The sequence below is a fragment of the Mytilus edulis genome, chromosome 1, assembly GCF_963676685.1.
Source record: "Mytilus edulis chromosome 1, xbMytEdul2.2, whole genome shotgun sequence".
Taxonomy (NCBI): domain Eukaryota; kingdom Metazoa; phylum Mollusca; class Bivalvia; order Mytilida; family Mytilidae; genus Mytilus; species Mytilus edulis.
In genome coordinates this window covers 8,698,514-8,720,967 of record NC_092344.1, presented here as the reverse complement: position 1 = coordinate 8,720,967, position 22,454 = coordinate 8,698,514, and the positions used below count along the sequence as shown (strand labels likewise).

The following is a 22,454-nucleotide window of genomic DNA, read 5'->3' as shown; positions in this document are numbered from 1 at the left end:
CATATTTCGGTCTTTCACTTGATCTTGACACAAATTTACGACTTCAAAGATATTCATGTACGTGATGATAACAACTTGTCAATTGTAAATTTCCCATCTCTACAGGTTGTCCTGACTTTTGGACAGGAGTATACTTATCTACTACAAACTTATCCTCTCTAAAACTATTCACCTCATGGTAAAGAAACTACCACCTCCCCCATAATCGTATAGAAAACTAACTACTAGTATACCACGTAGTTAACAAGCACTAGAACGAATATTTATATAAAACACATACACGTATGGTAATGAGAGTCTGTTAAACATTTCTTCAGCTGCTTTAGTCTTTGAAAAAATCGTAGCCGTTAGATACCTTTGGCCCCTTTGTACGGTATTTGTATACATCTGTATTAAGATTGGCGATCGTGCCTTTCCACACTTTAAAAGCTTCATTCAGCTGTTGGCTCCTGCAACTGAAGTTGCTCCAACAGATTAACAAGGACTTGAAAACAACTGAAATCAGCACTTCATAAATTTTACGCTCAACATCCGAAAATGGTGGCACAATACGATGTGTTTAAATTCCTAAATCCCGACACACATATATTTAAATGTCTCTGCTGAATCTAAACTTCCAAATGACATGTTTTCCCTGTCTTATGTCTTTTTCAGATACTATAACTTTTTGACTGATTGTGGAATCGCATCCATAGCAGGAAAAGCTTTCACTGCCGCTGCACACGATCTGATCCTCATTTAGAGTTTATGCGATTTACTCGGTATTTGTCTTTTTCACATTGATGTTGAACTTAATGTATTATTAAGGTGAATTGAAAAAAATATTAACAATAAATAATAGTGACTCTAAGGAAAATTGAAAACGGAAAGTCCCTAATCAAATGGCAAAATCTAAAGTTCAAACACATCAAACGAATGAATAACAACTGCCATATTCCTGACTTGGCAAAGACATTTTCTTTAGTAGAAGTGCTGGATTAAACCTCGGCAGTGGTTTTATAACTAGGTAAACCTCTCACTTGTATGAAAGTCGCATAATTTCCATTACAATGACAACAATGTGTGAACAAAACAACCAATCAGATGAATAAAAATGTCAAAAAAGGGGTACGGCAGTCAACATTCACAAACATCCAATCAAAAATTTACCACAGCACAATAACACAATGACGGGATGTAAAAGTACCGAGTCACGTTGAAGGGATGTTTTTGTCAATATAATTGAATTTTATGCGACTGTCATGCAAGTGAGAGGTTTAGGTAGTTATAAAACTAGGCTTATACAACATTTATTACAAAAGAAAATGCCTGTACCAAGTCAGGAATGTGACAGTTGTTGGGTAACAACCATCAATTAAAAAAAATGAGAATGGAAATTGGGAATATGTTTTTTGTCTCAGTCATAAAGAACATTTCTTTCACTCAGTTTTCCAACTTTTAAACACTGTCAGGGTTTGTCCGTTTTAACTTTTAAAAAGGGGTGGTGATTCTCACTCACTCAATTCTGAACCCAATTTGATGAAAAAAATATTTGTGGTTAAGCAGATCACAAAAATATATCTTCTGAATCCTTAGGGGACGACCATTTGATATTTGGGGGGGGGGGGAGGATTTTGGAAATAAATAACTCAGCCTTGATAATCACAAACATAAATGGTTTGTGTGTGGTAGTTTGAAAATAAATTACCTGACTTGCAATGTATTGAAAATAAATAACTCAGCAGGTCTAATCTTAAGTATGAGATGGCACCAGATTTTTCATAAATTCATCTTTTCCCAAAAAAAAATTCGGGAAACACTTCCCAAATTTTTAATAACAAAAGTATAAATATTATTTAAATATACTTGAAATGTCTGAAAATTGGTTTCATTTAACTTGAGGTATATTGTTTCAGGAAACCTTTCCTCACTTTTATTTTAACAGGGCGGTAACTACATGTAGGAAATTTCAAAACCAAACGCTTGTCTCCATATCAAATTGTGTTCAAGGCCTTGCAAGAAGAAAGTTCTGTTTTCCCTTAGACTTATAGTCCTGATTTTTTCGGGATCATTGTTTCTTATTTATTTGTCTTTTGTTCATTGATTGCCCTTCTGTATTCTGTTAGTGTTGTAATCTAGTAATGTTGTTATGAACATGATCATGAGTTTAAAAAAAAAAACAGCAGCCACAGACTTAAGAATGTGAATTCCATTTTTGCTTTATCATGCACATTGGTCTTTTGATGTTGTCCCTAAGAAACTTCAGTCTTACACTGAATTTATACATTTTGCTTTGAGACCAAAATAAATATTGTCAAAAAATTATTAAAACAAAACTTCATTTTCAGATTATGAAAGGGTCTTCGGAACACCCAGAAAGCATGATTTTGCATTATTTGTTCTATATAGCTTCTTGGACCTTCAGTGGCTCCAAAACCCTTCAAAAAAATTCTTGCCTCGCTCTGCTCGGCGTAGTATGTTTGCCAATACATTTAAAAGTGCCTAGTTATTTTTAACAAAACTTTAATACTATGTAGGTATGCAATACATGTATAATATGCAGTTGGGAATTTAAAAGATTCATTTCTGCAGAGGGGGGTTGTTAATCTAATTAAATGGTACATAATGACTTGACTATACTATATGTACTATTTATAATAAACAAATCATTTAAAAATTGTATGTTTTCGAATATCAAAAATATAGTTGTGAAAATGAATAATCAGTCCCTTGCTTTAATGAAAATGAAAAATATTGCTTCAATAGTGCAGAAAATGAATAATCTGTCCTCTTAGTTTACAAAAATAAATAACCGATCAAAAACAAATCCTCCTGCCCCCCCCCCCCCCCCCCCCCCGAATATCAAATGGTCGTCCCCTTACGTTGCCTGTTATAATGTAACATTTTTTTTATACTGAACAACCATATTAAAAGTCTCTTTATTCACTGCAAGATCAATCCAGAGCATAAAAAACGTCACTTTGCCATTTGTTTGATCAATTGTTTAACTTTAAAAAGGGGGGGGGGGGGGGTAAAAAGGGTGTGGTATTGTTTTTTATTTCAAAAAAAATATTGATTCCCAAATCGATGAAAAAACATCCCCCCTCAAATCCTCATATAAAATGTCCCTACTCTATGAGAAAACAATTTACTTTCTGTCTGACAGTCTGAAAGGAAGAAAATAATATTTATTCGTTGGGAAATCAAAAAAAAATAAATCAAACACACCTTGTAACAGGGGCGATAATTTCGGAACAAATCACATGGATTGCCAAAGACTTTAAAGGCAAAGGTGTTCTGCTTGTAAATAACTTTAAAAATACATACATTCATAACATTATTTCTTAAAAACAACAGTATAATTACTCAGAGAAAACACTTTCCCAGTGAAATATACGCGGAATATAATATACTCACCGGCATCGATAGTACTGTAAATTCCATCTTTTCTATCAGATGAATAACGCTGGTTGACAGTAAGAACCAGCAGAGACAATTGTATTATATGCCTCTGGAACCAGTGAAATTGATGTCTTCCATTACCTTGGACTAATACAAGCAAAATTTGAACCAGCCACTTTCCTACACATTGTACACTAGAGAAATGAAAAATCACTGACAAGATTTTCCTCTGTATTTTTATTTTTTGTTACCTCTTAAAACTGAAATCTTTATCCATTTAAAATTATTTTCTATGAACTGCTCTACACAAAAAAATAATAAGTAAAATAAAAAAAATAATGAGAATGGAGAAAAAAACCCCAAAAAACTGAGAAGTTCAATACAGTTTGTTGTATTTGAATGAAATCATTTAAAGTTGAACATTAAACAGTCTATTATCATTATCAGCACTTAAACTATTGTAACACTATACAATATAGTAAAATAAAACCAAACCAGTTTAAACTGTTGAGTGAAACAGGTTAGTTAAAAGAAATTATGTTTATGTTTTTTATAACACTTAGTTATAAACCTGGAGGGATTGAGGTATGTATTTATATGTTGTGAATATATAGATAAAACAAATCATATATCAATGAAATTGTATAGATATTAATATATAGTTAATGAAATATAAGTGTGTTCTTCTTACACATTGTATTAGGATTATCTCTGAAATTCAGTTATCTATCTTTGAGAGTTAAATGATACTTTTAAAATATGATTCATACCTTTTACAGTTTCCAATTTGTATGAAAAGAAATCAAGATTATAGAATCATTCAAAACATGCTGGTCACTTGCTTTCATTTGAATTTCACATTAATTTTTTCAAAGAAACGCTTTCAATTCTATAATAAGAAATAATCAAATTATGAATTTTCTTATCCAAAAATCTTTTATTTTTATTTTACAAAATATATAAACTTCCCCATCTGGTTATAATGGGGATGTTAATTCTTATGCCATGTGTTAAGAAAGTGCCACACTCTTTACAGGTTATGAACCCTGGCAACAACTCTTTGAGGGGTCCTTTAATTATGTGGTCTGAATCAAGGCAAAACTTGTATCTTATCAATTTACCCTCATTTGCCACTGTCAGTTCATATTTCCCAGGCCTTCACCCAGGACAGCCTCTATTACAGGACCTACCCATTCATTACATTTTTTAAAAAATTTTCTAATCCTCACCATGCATGAACTATTTGCTACTGGACATTAAGCAACCAACAACCAATAATTACATTAGATGTATGTTTCATTATCATAATGATACTTTATTCTGATTGGCTAACTGCACAATATTGCATTGCTCAATAAAACTTTTCATTCATGATAACATGTGGTCCCACAATAAAGTACACAGGTGAATTAAATAAAACAATAATAAAATTTGTGTTTTCATTATCATAGCTAAAAAATGTAATTATAAGTATTGAATGCTTCTTTTTGTAACTTCGTAGGGTTGTAAAAGTGTTGACTGTGCGCACATTTTTAGTGGAAGCGCTTCATACAAAATGTACTTCGGTCAACGCTTTTACACCCAAATGAAGTTACAAAAGGAAGCATTCAATTCTTAAATATTTTTTCAGTACATTTACCGGATTTATAATAACATAAGCAACATGACGCGTGTCACATGTGGAGCAGGATCTGCTTACCCTTCTGGAGCACCTGAGATCTGAGCCCCAGTTTTTGGTGGGGTTCGTGTTGCTAATGGTATTTAATTTTCTATGCTGTGTCTTGCGTACTATTATTTGTCTGTCTGTCTTTCTTTTTGGCCATGACATTGTCAGTTTATTTTCTATCTATGAGTTTCACTTTCCCTCTGGTATCTTTTGTCCCTCTTTCATGGTAACCTGTTCCTTCATGATGCAAAAAAAATTTAATGGTCCTTTGGTTTAATATGCTTTGATCTATTTTACTTTATTCCATCAGGTAAATATAAGAGGTAGCCTACAAATTTTTTTATTTTTGTTTAAACAAGTAGATTAATTCTAAAAAATATGATCTGATCTGCATTGATTTAAAATCAATTTGATATCAACTGTAAAATTATATTTTGCATGCTTCCACTGTTGGCCACGCCAGGTATATATTGCATAAGTTTTCAATTAAAACCATCTCGACAAGAATATTAAGGATCCCTTCTGTTTTGTTTTAAACCCTAATTGATTGCAAGCATGTAATTTCCACGGAAATTGGAGCAAAATTCAAATTATTGATCGTTCCTTAATTATTAAAAGGCTTTAAAATTTGTAAACAAATGAAAACATTAATATCGTTTAGAGAAATATTGTCATTACTGATGATGATAGATCTATTATTTATTAAACTCTGAGACAATACTTCCAAATTGTCATTGATTTTTTAATGAGATGTCATTGAAGACTTTGAAAAAGAAGATTATACAATTTGTAAAATACCTGTAATTTGGTATTAGACATTAGCTTTAGATAGAGTCTAGTTTCATGTGTGTTAACTATTACTTTCAGGTACTGAGACAATACCTTAATTAGATCTTATTGATAGAGGATTCTTTCATAGACAGGTAAGATTTTGTTTGATGTAAGATAATGAAGGGATTAAAGATTAAAGGCTAAATGATTTTCTGTTGAACCAGTAGATCCATCTGTTAAATACTGAGATCCTTTATCATTGAATTATAATCTGTGTATTAGACAAGGGGTCCAGGACAGTGGTGGATCCAGGAAGGGGGGGGTCTGGGTATTTGAACCCCCCTTTGTTTTGGACAAACGCATTTGTATGTGGACATATAGTTGGAACAACCCTTCCCCCTGTATCCTGGGTTAGAAACCCCACCTTTTATAAATTGCTGGAATCCCATCCCTACAGGCTATTCTAGAAGAACTTGAATTGAAGACCTATCTAATATAGGTGCAACAAGTGGCATTTTTATATGTCTAAGTTATATTTATATCTACTTTGGCTTATCTATGATTATCTATGTATCATGAGTGTTTGGACTGAGGGTACAGGATAAAGTTCAAATGGATCTAAACAAAATATTAGTCTAAATAATAAAGGATAGGGAATAATAGACCTAAAAGACTATGAACATAATGTAGAAAAGTGACCTAAAATGACTTACGCATGATTTTTCCAACAACGGCATTGGCAGTGTCTGCAGTTATACCACTTGTGGTAGGTCAATGATATTTGGTATGTAGTTATTGGATTGCATTGGCCAATCTTATTTCCATTTTCCATGGAGATTTTTGCTCTAGACCTCAGTCTAGGTCTATGACTTTGAAATTTTTGCTTAGTTTACATATATATATACTAGTTTGTGATTAAGTCAGTTTCAGGGAAGCTATTCTATAAACAGTATACAGTCTACAGATGTATTAGCATTGTCAATTTTCATTTCCATGATTTTATAAGCATTGCCATTTCATATGACAATTGAAGTTATTTGGCTGAACAAAAAGCTTTATACATAAATAAGATGTTAGTCTTTCCTTGGTTTTCTCAATGTTAAATTTTTTTTCTTACATACTTAATTTGCATAGGATTTTTATAATAAAAAAAAATCATCAGGTTTAAAGTATTGATGCATTGTGAAAATGAATATTTCATCAATGAAATTCAAATCAGATATTCTCATGAATATCCTTTTCATATTGGATACAATTATTTTAGTGTCTAATACAGACATTTTGTAGTCGAAGCGTTAAAACTGAGGTACTACACAGGCGTCAAAAGGCGTCATTATGGAGTAAAGGGGGTGGCGTCATTATGGAGGAAAGGGTTAAGTTGATAATTACTACTGAATGATAAGTTTTGTAGGAGTTGTTCCCCTTTGAAGTATGAATTATTTGAAAAATTGCCTTGTAAGTTGTAAACACTATAAATGTGACTAAATTGCAAAATTACATGTATTTTTGATAGTTTCTGATATATAGCAAATTGAAAAAATTGAAAATAAAAGTACATATGAATAAAAGGAATTAATTATAATCAAAGATTTTTGATCATTTTCTGGTGATTGTTTATCAACAATGATATGAAACAGATCTCCATTGCTCATACCGGAAATAACTTTTTCATTATGTTCTCAAGCAGAAACATACATTTTTTTGTGTGCTATAAATGTCCTTTTTAAACATTTAAGTGATTTATGCTAAAGTCATAAAAGAAAAACAAGTATTATTGTCAGACGGACACTGCAACCAATGTCGGGTTGACAATAAATAATTATATTGTGAAATGAAAACAAATGGCTTGGATGGAAAATGTACAGGCAGATGCATGGGAATAAAATATATATATATCCTTAGTATATTATTTTACTGGTGAAATTTTTGCAAATATAAGATGGACAGCCTAAGTTAACAAATGATCAAATATAAAAAATCAGTAAAAACAGAAAGTCATAAATAAGTTTTAGAATTTAGCAAGTCTACATTAGTTTTGGGCTGGTTGGAAAAAAACATATTAAACACTGATTATTCAGAGTTTTATCATGTTTATATGACATTTATTATTGTGAATTTTAGAAAAACGACAATAATGTGAGATAAAATGAATGCAGTTTCTGTGTACATGACTTTATACAATATGAATGATACAAATATTGATGCATGTTTTTAGATATGGTGATCATGACATCCTGGCACTTGTAATATCTTACTTTACGGTAGTTACATTTATTATGTTAAGGGCATTCAATATTTTGTTTACGTGTGTTTCTTGGTAAGTATTTCCCATACAAGAGATAAGTTTTGAAAGGTGCAGATGGGGAACCAGTATTTTGAAAAAGGGTGTGTATAGCTCCTTATCTAAGCAAACTTAGGAGTAGAACAAGTAAAAAGTCTTTGTATTAACCATATATGTAGCTCCGTAATGAAGGGTGCCCCATGCACCCCAAAAAGCTGCAATGGAGATAGTTGAACATGAAATTGTGGTTACATCAACTTGAAACTTAGTACACATGTTCATTTTGATGTGAACTTTTTGAAAATATATACCAAATAAAAGTTTAAACTAGATTTTTGGGTTCACTGAACATAGAAAGGTGAAATTGAAAGGGGAAAGTCTTGTAGCTATTCTTGGTAGATAATGTTCCAATTGAAAAAAATTTAAAATAAAATGTCAGATATTAGTTCCCACTGTTGTTATGCCCCACCTGCAATGGTAGAGGGGCATTATGTTTTCTGGTCTGTGCATCCGTATGTCCTTCTGTCCGTTCATTCGTTCGTCGTGCTGTTCGTCTGTCTGTCCCGCTTCATGTTAAAGTTTTTGGTCAAGGTAGTTTTTGATGAAGTTGAAGTCCAATCAACTTGAAACTTAGTACACATGTTCCCTATGATATGATCTTTCTAAATTTAATGCCAAATTATAGTTTTTACCCCAATTTCACAGTCAATTGAACACAGAAAATGATAGTGCAAGTTTCAGGTTAAAGTTTTTGGTCAAAGTAGTTTTTGATGAAGTTGAAGTTCAATCAACTTGAAACCAGGGCCGTAAGTAGCCTCTTCTAATAATGAGGCAAAATATATTTTTGGTGAGGGGTCTGGGGGAAGCTCAAGGCCCCCAGAAGCTCTGAGAAAAATAACGCAAAATTGTGCATTCTGAGCGTTTCCCGAACTCTTTCCGACATTGAAACACAATGAATGTTTAGCTATTTTTTCGACACTATTGGTTTCTCAAAGCAAAAACATAAATTCATTGTAATTTAAGACATTTAGGTTTAATGGACCCATAAGTAGGATAAAGCAAAAATCATAATTCTCATAATCATTGATACTGGATCTGTCTGTCTGTTCTTGTTTTGTATTGTGTTAGACCTTCTATTTAATGACTATATTTGAATATAGTGACAGTGCAGTATTATATTTTAAGTACTAGTACTGCTTAAGTCGACACTAGGGACCATCTTGACCATGTTTTATGGTATTAATGATTCTTTTATAGTTGAAGACCCTCCCCCAACTTTGACCATTGATCATTTAATTTAGTATTTATTCTATGCATTGACTTTGTGTTCGATTAGGTTTCGTGCTCATTTACTCCATATTCCTTTATTTTCTGTTAAAGGGTCTGAACATGATTTAATGCAAGTTTAACCCTTCAATGTAAAAGGTAATATGGCAATACATTATTGTTTTTTTCAAATTATTTGATACCAGGAAATTGGTGACCTTACTTTAATTTAAACCATGTCAGCTATCTAGTTTTATCTACCAAAAAAAGCCAGTTTTGTATTCTTTGATACAAGTTCAATTCTCAAAGCAGAAACGACCATTTTTTTCTGTGTCTTGTAGCATCCTAAATTCTTAAAATATTTTCTCGCACAATACCTGGACATGCAACATTGCAAAACCACACGTTTACGAAAACTAAAAGTAAAATAGAAAGATGGATCACGAAAAACATGCAGGGGCGATACCAGAGAGTGAAGAGAACTTAATTAATTGCTTCTTGCTAGACACTTTCTGTGAAAACAATTTGATATTAAGACAAGCTTTTGTTTTTTTTGAAATTTCTAAAATGAGGCATTTGCCTCATTTGTCTCATTTGCCTCAATGTAGTTACGACCCTGGAAATTTAGTATGCATGTTCCCTATGATATGATCTTTCTAATTTTAATGCCAAATTACAGTTTTTACCCCAATGTTACGGTCCACTAAATATAGAAAATGATAGTGCGAGTGGGGCATCTGTGTACTATAATGGACACATTCTTGTTTTTATATTTGTTTTGTAATTTGATTATTTCTACAGTATATATAGTAAAATGACATGCAGGATCTTCTGTTTTTGAACTTTCTCTCAAACAATTTGAATGGACTCTGGACTTATTAAAAGCGGTATCTCTATGAGAGATAGTAAAATTAAATTTTGCAGTTAAGTCACCAAAAACTATTGAACCAAAATCATGGCAAAATGTTGTGTTTTCTGATATATAAATATTCACATCACATATTCCAATACCATTGTGCTGGCTTATAGTCGACATGTTTGCATGCTTTAGAATGTAAAGCTAATCATTAATTAGATTTAGGAGGAAGTCATTTTCAGAGGATATTAATCATAATTTATCCGACATAAAAAACAGATAATCTGATGCCTTTGTAGATGATTGATCTTTCTACCCCTCATTGTTTTTAATTAACTAGACATAATTTGAAAAAAAAAGGAATTATAAAATTGAGAATGGAAATGGGGAATATGCCAAAGAGACAACAACCCGACCATAGAATAAAACAACAGCAGAAGGTCACCAACAGGTCTTCAATATAGCGGGAAATTCCCGCACCCGGAGGCGTCCTTGCCCCTAAGCAAATATATACTAGTGCAGTGATAATGAACGCCATACTAATTTGTCTGCTATCCAAATTACTTTTCTATTTTGCCTTCTCATATATGTTTCATAGCCAGAAATTAGTAGTGCATTTGCTAATTAATATTCATAATAAGTAAATGAGAATTGCACCACGTGATAATAGTTTGAACTGGACTGACTTGGTATCATTAAAATCTTTAATACACGGATATTATAAGTTGCCTGTCACTGAGTCCTTGTTTATAATCACTATGATATTTCCGGAAAGTTGTCAAGCGGTCAAAATCAAAACAATGAACGCGAATTTAGTGATTTTTTTGCGTTATCGTGAGTTGATTCTTCTTGAAATAGGTGCATTTTAACTTTACGTGGGAACCTAGAGTTCATTGACTACACATACAAGGTTTGGACTTGCTTATTCTTTGGACATTCAAGTTTCAAATTTCACCTGTAACCTACTTTTCTGATGACCTTGTTAGCAAATTTTCAAGTCGAAGTTTGTAAATTTGACGTTTCAGCCATTTTAGCCTGTATTTTATACTGCAATGTTAAAAGCCTCCCGCTTCGATTTTTAAAATAGCTCAGGAACCTTGATTTTTGCAACAACAATCATCATGTTTTGTTTGAATGGTGTATATTGTTGTGTATATTTATTTTCTGCCCCGGCAACCTGTTTATCACTTAAATTAAAGTTAAAAAAGACATTTTTGTCAAAATTCCCTATCATTTCAATATAATTTCCGTGACCCGTATCCGATTTCTTTAGTATAATATTCAAATAAGCAAAGTGGCGATGATTTCTGGATATGTACAAAAAAGACTTATAATGGAACAGGATAAAGTTGTATGTTTCTCTAAATGGACATTTTGATAAAAATAAATGGCCAGTAATTACTTATAGGGCATCTAATTTGGTGGTCTGATTCCCACTTATTGTTTTGCCAGAGTCCTGGTATCTATGATGAGTTTATCTGCATCCTCATTGCAATAATATCGTACATAATTTCCGATGTCCCACCAGGTTTTGTTTCCTGACAGGTTTTGTTTCCTGTTTTCACGTTTAATTATTTGACTTTCACATGTTACGCTTAAAGAAAAGTCAATCCTGCATCACGCTTAGACCCCAATGTGACCCATGTTATATGCATCAAATTTGTAAAACAAATTGGGAAAAATTTACTGGTTCTTACATATTTCATCCTTTATTGTTAGCATAAGTAGAGATTCAGCAACAAAATGTATCAAAGTAGCTGTTGAACATGAACACTAATGGTCTGTAGGATATTTGTTTGTTATATGTGAACCATTTAAATTATGGTCATCAGAAATCAGCACAGTGTCAAAGAGCTTGCAGCTATGTAGCTAATATCATAAATTACCGTCTGTTTCCTCTATTACATAGCAACATTTTTTTCCCTAGATAGAGAATGAAATTAGTGGCAAAATTCCCGTCTGTTATCAAGTGAAATTTGCATTATCATTCCATATTTAAAAATGTGTTGTTATTCAGATATATATTTATAATTTTGTTGAATTTGAGATAGCTCTTTTGATTTCCATGGAAGGATTTTCCCACATTTTTCCTGTAGCTATTTTTTCTTAATATTAAGAACCTATTTTAGCAAATTAATTTGAAAACCACTTAACTTTTCATGTATTAAAATCTTGATTTTATTTTAAAACAAAAATTTGTTGTTAAATCCACCCCTTCCGAAAATCCCTCACTTAAGAAAATTTGAATCTCACAAATTTTTTTAGTAAGGACCTGTTTTATGGAATTTTCATATAATTTTTTTATCAACATTATATCTTCAGAAATTTTATTTTATACAATTAAGCTTGATACTTTTTGTTCATATGTAAAAAGTAATGATTTCCAAAGTATAAAACAATAGAACAACAAAAATAATTTCTAGATATTTCTTACAAGGCATTAACTTTCACACAATACCAAACCCTCATTGCATTGTATAAGCATAGAACAAAAGATTCATTTATTTTCACAGTGCAAAGGTCAATTGCATTGTTTCTGCCGGCATCCAATACATAGGAGATTGATTTCACAGTTGGAGAAAAACAACATGTAGATTTGATATTAAAAAGACGAATCTGACACTTCTACAAATATACTATCAATCACTTTAAAGCTCAGGCAGATTTGTTGTGTTGAGTAAAATTAAAATTAAAAGTTCCTATATATATTGCATGTTCTGGGGTTATTTGATGGAGGTAAATACAGAAATCAAATAACCAATGTGTAAAATACGGTTAATGCTTTGCGATGATTTGTAGGTTATGGTACAAAATGAGCAGTTTTTGCTTTAAATTTAATGATCAACATTGATGAAAAAGACGGATATAGTATATAAACACTAAATCAGTATGATCAAATGGTAAAAAACACTTTTATTGCTGTTTTTCATCACAATTTCACAACTTAGAAGATAAGGTACAGCTGACAACAAGTACAAGATGGCCTTTATAGCAATGCTTTGAAAGAAATTCTTTGTTCTTTTTGATGATTTTTCCAGAAAAACCTTTTGGTGAATTGTGTATGAATTATTGGTCCATTTTAATGCTGATATACAAGGACTCAGTTTCACAAATTAAGATAAGTTACCTTATAGAATTGTGTGGGTTTTTGTGACACAATATTATAGCTTTTTTTTTTTTTTAGATCAAGTTGGTTGCTGCATTGAGTATTTTTTAAATGTAAACTTTGGTGCCTTAGGAGAAAATCAACAGAAACCTATAATAAGGTAAGTGTAGTTTTTGGTTTTCTAATCAAAGAAAAAAATATCTTGGTGGAGGCTTGTGCTCTATTTTAATAAAGCCATAAGGTTTTTAAAATAAGCCTCATTTAGTGTGGAAAAGTCTGAAAATCTCATTGAAAATGACATCACAGTAAAATTGTGTCATACTAACCTAACTTAAGATGGTAAATAGCACTACTACAATGAGATAACCATGTAAAAATGAGCTGAACGTATTAATCACTTCTTTTGGTAAGAAAATATCAAGCTTCTCGATGACCAAAATAAGTGTTTGTCAAAGTGCTACATATCCAATGAATTTTTTCCGATAAAGTGTCTGGTTATTTTTTTTTTGAATTTGCATATTTTTGTCAAAATCGGTCAGAGTGAACATTTTGTAAAAAAATTATGAAAATTAAACGAACCAATTTTTTTTAGACAAAGTGTTTGGTTCCACCTTAAACCCTTTAGTATAGAAAAAAAAGTGAAATACCCTAAAAAATGTTACTATGTCGTATGAGGAAATTCAAACATGGATGGCAAAATCAACAGCTCAAAAATATCAAACAAATTGATAGCAACTGCCATATTTATTGACCGGGCTGGTACTTTTAATTGGCACCTTCTTGTGTAGAAAGTGGTGGAATAAACCTGGCCTTATAGCCAGCAAAACCTCTCACCTGCATGACAGTAACATTAAATTCCACTTCATTGACAACCATTGACAATTTTTTGATAGACCTCCAAACATTCCTTGATTATTTAATGAGGAATAACTTAATTTTACATGAGCTTAACTTTTTTGTTTAATTTCTCAACATATTTGAACAGTTTGACAATAGAAGTTGATCCATACTTAAGCATTTTCTAAGAAATGGATGCTACAACATTTCTATTGCCAATTTTTAAAAGTCGATTTTATGTGGATGTCGCATGTGACGTTTCTATAAGTTTTACTGTTTTCTTAGGAGACTTCATTTGTTGTTATATAATGTGACTGTTTTGTGTATCTTTAAGTAGATTTAGCTATGTTGAAGACATGCATAATGACAAATGTTTAAAGTATGAATTGTTACTGTCTCAAAGAAAACCTCAGAAAATTCAAAAGAAAGATGATTGCTGTATTTTTAAAAATGTTAAATATTGAATCGATTTTGTCCGAAATTTATTGTTTCTGTGAGAAATGTTAAATGTCAATTTTGTGCAAATTTGTAACTTACATGCTAAAAACATTTAACATGGACTTTTTTTTACACCTAATGAAATGATTAAATTTTTAGATGTCTAGCAAGTTTTGTCTAAATTAAGTATGATTTAAAATGTCAGTTGAGAGGGTAATAAATATGGACTGTTTAAGCTGTGACTGAATGTCACACTGGTGTTGATGATACAGTTGATTGATTGGTGTATGCTTTACGCTGCATCGTTGATGATATGAGTAAGAATGATAAGTAATGTTATACATGTAGGATGTAAATACTCAGGAGACACATTATAGTAATGAGAAATAACAGCACAGTTCTGTCTTATTTAACCCGTACTTAACATTCTTTTGCGGTTTGGACTTTGCTCATTGTTGAAGGCTGTACGCTGACCTATAGTTGTTAATTTCTGTGTCATTTTGGTCTCTTGTGGAGAGTTGTTTCATTGGCAATCATACCACATCTTTTTTTTATATTTTAGAATATTAACTCTCATGGAAACTGGAATGGCTAGTAGCTGTGAAACCCCACCCAGATAAAAATATCTGCCTTTCACTTTCATACTTTACAGACTTGGTATTTAAATAAGCACTAAAAACTGTATCAAAGCTTTTTGATGGAGAAAGAATTTCATTTTTTAGCTCACCTGGCCCGAAGGACCAAGTGAGCTTTTCTCATCACTTGGCATTCGTCGTCTGTCGCCTATCGTCGTCTTTAACTTTTTACATTTTGAACTTCTTCTAGAGAACCACTGAATGGAATGAAACCAAACATGGCATGAATGTTCCTTATGAGGTGCTGACCAAGTGTTGTTACTTTGTAGCCTATCCATCATCCAAGATGGCCGCCAGCGGGGGACTTAGTTTAACATAGGATCCTATGGGAAATGCATACAAATGTCATCTTCTAGAGAACCACTGAATGGAATGAAACCAAACATGGCATGAATGTTCCTTATGAGGTGCTGACCAAGAGTTGTTACTTTGTAGCCAATCCATCATCCAAAATGGCCGCCAGCAGGGGACTTAGTTTAACATAGGGCCCTATGGGAAATGCATACAAATGACTTCTTCTAGAGAACCACTGAATGGAATGAAACCAAACATGGCATGAATGTTCCTTATGAGGTGCTGACCAAGTGATGTTACTTTGTAGCTGATCCATCATCCAAGATGGCTGCCAGCGGGGGACTTAGTTTAACATAGGACCCTACGGGAAATGCATACAAATGACATCTTTTAGAGAACCACTGAATGGAATGAAACCAAACATGGCTTAAATATTCCTTATGAGGTGCTGACCAAGTGTTGTTACTTTGTAGCCTATCGATCATCCAAGATGGCCGCAAGCGGGGGACTTAGTTTAACATAGGATCCTATGGGAAATGCATACAAATGTCATCTTCTAGAGAACCACTGAATGGAATGAAACCAAACATGGCATGAATGTTCCTTATGAGGTGCTGACCAAGTGTTGTTACTTTGTAGCCAATCCATCATCCAAAATGGCCGCCAGCAGGGGACTTAGTTTAACATAGGGCCCTATGGGAAATGCATACAAATGACTTCTTCTAGAGAACCACTAAATGGAATGAAACCAAACATGGCATGAATGTTCCTTATGAGGTGCTGACCAAGTGATGTTACTTTGTAGCTGATCCATCATCCAAGATGGCTGCCAGCGGGGGACTTAGTTTAACATAGGACCCTACGGGAAATGCATACAAATGACATCTTTTAGAGAACCACTGAATGGAATGAAACCAAACATGGCTTAAACATTCCTTATGAGGTGCTGACCAAGTGTTGTTACTTTGTAGCTGATCCATCATCCAAGATGGCTGCCAGCGGGGGACTTAGTTTAACATAAGACCCTATGTGAAATGCATACAAATGACATCTTTTAGAAAACCACTGAATGGAATGAAACCAAACATAGCATGAATGTTCCTTATGAGATGCTGACCAAGTGTTGTTACTTTGTAGCCGATCCATCATCCAAGATGACTGCTAGTGGGGGGCTTAGTTTAACATAGGACACTATGGGAAATGCATACAAAAGTCTTCTTCTAGAGAACCACAGAATTGAATGAAATCAAACATAGCATGAATAGTCCTTTCCTTATGAGGTGCTGGCCAAGTGTTGTTACTTTGTAGCCAAATTTTATCTGTTTTTATATGATTTCAAAAACCCAAGTAGAGTCAGGTGAGCGATACAGGCTCTTAAGAGCCTCTAGTTTAAAATTGTTATAAAACTATTTTTCTGAAACCGTTATAACATTCTACTGCAGGATGTAGAACCTATAATTCCTTCAAAGTATAATTGTGTTTAAAATTCAGAATGTCCATCCTATCACATTGTGTATGGATAGTCACACAGTGTTGCCATAAATTAGATTCCAACATTTACATTTTACAAAAGAAATAACGGATGAGACACATACATGTATCTGTTTAAACAGTTTATTTGAATTGGGTCTTTTGTACATTTTCATTTAATTTTCAAAGTTTCTATTTTGCTGAAAAAAATTCTCAAACATACCCATCATAAAATGATGCCATATAGAAATCAGAGTATAAACTTTAATGAAAAAAATGTCATGTTAAGTTTTAAGTTGTCATGTGTCTAATCATTGGTTATGAATTTATTCAATCAAGACTCAAATTTCCAACTACAAAAATAAACAAACTATTTTGAAACAAGGCTTATGAGGATCATGACTTGTTATTACCACATTTGTAATATAGGTGGCAAAGTTAAATTAGTTTTGTCAGCACTCAGTAATCCCCTTATACTTAAATCATATAAAATATGTAATAAAAAATGCACATTATAAACAAGTCTAAATTGAAAACTACGTTCAAACCTATGATTGCTTTGGATAAAAACCTAAAATTTTTCAAAAAGGCCAAAAGGAGTGAAAAAGTTAAATTATATATATATAATTGATCCTTCAGAAAAACATGTTAACATCAGTAGTAAAAGTAAAAAATATAACAAAATACACTTTATCAAGAAATGAAATTGTATGAAGTTTAAAGAATAAAAAATATAAATAGTTACTGATGGCTTTTGTCCTTAAATAAAAGCAGGAAGTCAAGAAATAAAACTACTAGAGTAATTATTCTGTCTCTCTTTCCTATTTGTTCATCTGTTACAAAGGTCACTTAACCTTAGAGTAATTATTCTGTCTCTCTTTCCTATTTGTTCATCTGTTACAAAGATCACATAACCTTAGACATTTTAATTTTTATGGGTTACTGTTGTAGTCTTAATTAATTAAGCTGCTATATCAATGGCTCTTTGTTAATTTTTATGGGTTACTGTTGTAGCTGTAATTAATTAAGCTGCTATATCAATGGCTCTTTGTAAATGTTTGGTAAAAATTGACGAGTTTAATGTGAATTATTGTCACATGTGGAAAAGTGGGTGTCATATATTGATTTCAAGTTCCAATTTAAAAGATACTGTTAAAACAGACAAAACGATTTGGACTCTTACCATTAACTGGAATTTTACTGCAATTAATAACATTGACAAAAGCCTGTGGTATTATTTCTTTTGTGTGTTCCCCCGTGGCTAGAATAATGATTTGATAAACGCTGAGACTGATCATGCTGATCACAGATTTTGCTCTAATCATTGCGACTATCGAAATCTTTCTTGTATTGGTTTATTTTTTCAAACACAATATCAATGTAACTTGTAACATATACCTTTGAGGTACATTGTCAGTAAATGGACATAATTTTGTAAATATTTATTAATGACGGATTTAAGCTCTAAAATGCAGGCATAGATTACGGAAGGTAAGTAATGTGTTGTGGACTATTGGTCATATACTTTTGATGCTTGTATAGATATATTGTATATATTGTAATTAGATTTTTCAAGACACTTTGGTATTTGAGAAAAAGAAAAGACAAAATGTTATCTTGTCATAATACTCTAAAAGTGTATACTATAGTGAATGTCAGAGAGCTTTAATAGCTAAGACATTTACCTGACTTTATAAAATAGATGATCACCAAAAGGCCAGATAGGATTAGTTATAGTTTTGCCATTACATTTTATAGTCAGAACTTTTTGTTTTATGAGCTCATTACTCCCAAAAGGTTATGTAAACTATTCTTGTTGCTTGTGATCTTATATTACAAAAATTATAAACACTAAATCGGGATACGCTGTGACATCAAATATTACTCGACTAGGAATCCTAATTGCAGATGTCCTATTACATTTTTTTCAATTTTCTTCCCTCTTAAAAAAGGATTGTTGGCTTCCTGCCTGCTATTCTATAAATAGAATATTGCTATACAGGTCACTGTTTTCCTAGTTACAATAAGAATGGAATGTGGGCACATTTAATTTTGGAAAAGTAAATATAACCATGTTGAAATAAAAGCATTAAAGGATATATATTTATTTTAACCCTGAATTTAAAAGTGTACCCATGTTGATGTTTTCAGAATCTTTTTTGTAATTGAGTTGAAAATGCTGAACGTACACTTGCATCATAGCAGTCATAACAAAAGTTAAAGACTTCAAAAATGATTTCAAATCTAAGCATTACCCAGAATCAATTAAAAGTCATTGTAAAAATAAGGAATGTGGTAAGATTGCCAATGAGACAACTATCCACCAAAGTTAGGACGAAATGGATGTAAACAATGCTATGCATCTGAACTACAGGCTTCTGACTTGGGACAGGTTCATAAAGAATGTGGCAGAGTTAAAACATATTATAAGCACTCATCCTTAGCCCATACCTCAGGGACTGTGGTGTAACATCATAAGAAAAAATGAAAAATCAGTTGAAAAGGGCTAAACTAAATATCAGATCAATGCAAAGTAGAAAAATAAAATGCCAAATTTCTCAATGATCTATGAAACTTATCATCCTTCGGAGTTACCTTGTTTGCTAATAGACAAAGGAAAAAAAATCAAGGTACTAATTGATCAAGTTAAGGACAGTGATGACCTATTTTGCTAGAGTAAAAATCTACAAAATACTAATTTGTTTTGTCTTATTTCCTTGTTTATATTTAGCTTTATTTGGTATATAGTGTTGCAAATAGTGACTGGTCAGCCAACCTGTCTGTGTTAATGTGTTTGGTGCAATTAAACAGAAGTGACTGATATCTTAAATGCTTCCATAAGTCTTGATTGATGCTGATTTGATCTATACATAACTGTATATTGTCACTTACAGTGATGGATCTTATGTGTGTCATCATTTCAGATGACTTACATTTGATTTAGTTCACCCAATGAACCTTTAACCTAATAACAGTTATCTAACTGGAATAAAAGAATGGATACAAATAGAAATACATCTTTGTTCCATGAGTTCCAAAAGGAAAATATTATAGGAATTAATTTTTTAGAATAAATATTGCAATAAATCTACATCTACCATAATACAGAGTGGATGTGAATGGGTACTTATGTACATCCCAATAACAAAAAGACACTTAGTACAGATCTGAGAGTACTTGCAGTTACTGTCAGCTAGTTCAAAGCAAAAATCAACAAATGAAAAAAATCCTATATCTAAGACCAATATATCAAGTACACATCCAATGGATGTTGTAAAGAGGTCAGAAACAGTCAGAGAAAAAAATGACCTCGTGCAATGCCAAACTATAGGTATTGACAGATTGTAGTACCGGTACCATGAAAGTACATAAGTGTAATATTAAGTATGGTTTTAATTTTCTGATACAAAATCAATATTTATACCAATAAAAACAATATTCAAAGATTTGGTTACAGTGTTAAATAGGTAATCTTTTAGAAAAAGTTTATTTAAAGGATTTATAAGTTTATTTGGATCTTACTTAAATTTTTCGGGGCTTGGTTTGCATTCTGTAAAATTAAACCAGTGAAAATTGGTTTAAATTCTCCCTTGCCCTGCTTGTCCGAAATTAAAGTATTTAATCTCTATATTCAATATGCTATAAACAAGACAAACACATATATAGGATTAGTTGCTTGCAGTAACATATTATTTCTCTTGCGATACAAATAAAATATTTTACTTTTATATTGTACAGATTTCTTCGATTCAAACCACATATATATACATGACATATTATTATAACATTGTTCCTCTTTCGCATTGTTTCTTTTTCCTCGGTTAATACCTCCAACGCCAGTACGTACAATAAACATAGCAGCAACTGTCAATATACCAATGTTACCAACTTCGAATCGACGCAACTGCAAGCTGACCTTCGATACTATTGCATCTAAATGCCAAACTTTATATAGTACCATTAAACCCCACCTGTAGAAACCGCCAAAACTTTCTTCGTGCCTTATGCGTCTAACATAAAACTCTATAAATAGTACATACTTTTGCAAAACCAGTATCAGAACTAGTTATACTAGTTCCTATCTATAAATAATTACTACAAATAGCAAACAGGAAAAAAACAATTTCAAACGAAATAAAATATATGTATCTTTGATGTATCTTGAAAATACATTTGGACATTTTTATTTACTGTGGGTTATTTATTATATGTGAGATATCAAATTTTGTAGATTTCAAGGGAAAACAAATTTAAATTTAAAAAGATTATTGCTACTTTACAAAATTTTCCTTTGATCTGATAAATACCTTTCTCAGCACAGTAGAGTGATATGAAAAGTTATCGCTAGAAACTAAGGTAGCATGTGTTGTTGTTTTAAAATGAAGTTAATGAAATTAACAACGTCGTCATAGGTTGTATAGCAATAAACAGTTTATCATTGGTCATCTCAACTTGATTGCATTTCTCACTTTTGCCAAACTGGCTCATAGCAAGACCAACCTCATCTGACTTTGGAAAAACCAAGAAATCAAATACATGTATTTACAAAAAATAGAAGTGTTTTATCAATCCACTGATACCAACAAAAGAAATGAATCTACAGTATGGACAAACTTTGGTACCAACAAAAGGAATAAATCCACTGTATGGACAAACTTTGGTACCAACAAAAGGAATAAATCCACTGTATGGACAAACTTTGGTACCAACAAAAGAAATGAATCTACAAACTTTGGACTTTTGATTGACTTTAGAATATATAATCCCTTAAATACAACTTTTAATTCACTATGATGATTGATGTATTTATTATTCCATAATTTTATTCCAACAAAGATTTAAGCTGAGCAAGCACTTTTAAAAAGTTGATGCATACAAAGCATCTGAATTTCCTCTATCAGCCTCTTGTGTCATGATTGAGTTAATGCACATCTATTCATTCTGTTCCCATACTTTGAAATGATTATACAATTATACTCCAAGGAATACTTGTCTGAAGCTTGGCATCTTGTGCAATAATCTAGTTACGGATTTGGAGCAAATAAGGACAATCAACAACAAACCTATTTTACGTGTTTTTGTAACATACTTTTTTAAGCAGAAAGGTTTTTGTTGTTTCTGCTTATATTGACCTAATTGTTGGAAATCTTTGTGTGATTGAATTTTGTTTTTTTATGCAAGCATAAAATTCAGGAAGTAACCTTATAGTAGAAAGATGTTGAAAAAGACCAACAAAAATCTAGTTTATCTGAGCATTATTTTTAACACAGATACATAGTCATCAACATTAATTATTTCATTACTATGGAATCTCTATAGTAAAAAATGTATACTGGTATTTTTCTATTGAAAGAAGAAAAAAAAAGAGAAATCAATAATTTTTATTTAACCATGTTGTGTTTCAAGGTAATAAATATTATGTAATGTTGTAATAAGTTTTTTTTCTCATCCTT

At 32.0% G+C, this 22,454-nt stretch overlaps 1 protein-coding gene across 3 annotated transcripts in view; it reads left to right on the top strand.

Annotated features, from left to right (window-relative positions):
- Positions 1-3,221: 3,221 nt before the first annotated feature.
- The window catches only part of LOC139523235 (receptor-type tyrosine-protein phosphatase epsilon-like), a 159,713-nt gene continuing 140,480 nt past the window's right edge, over positions 3,222-22,454 (top strand). For all 3 annotated transcript variants that reach the window (XM_071317101.1, XM_071317087.1, XM_071317094.1), the window contains exons 1-3: positions 3,222-3,282; positions 5,915-5,970; positions 13,406-13,487. The gene's annotated coding sequence lies outside the window, so the exon portion shown is untranslated. The remainder of the gene's footprint in view (positions 3,283-5,914; positions 5,971-13,405; positions 13,488-22,454) is intronic.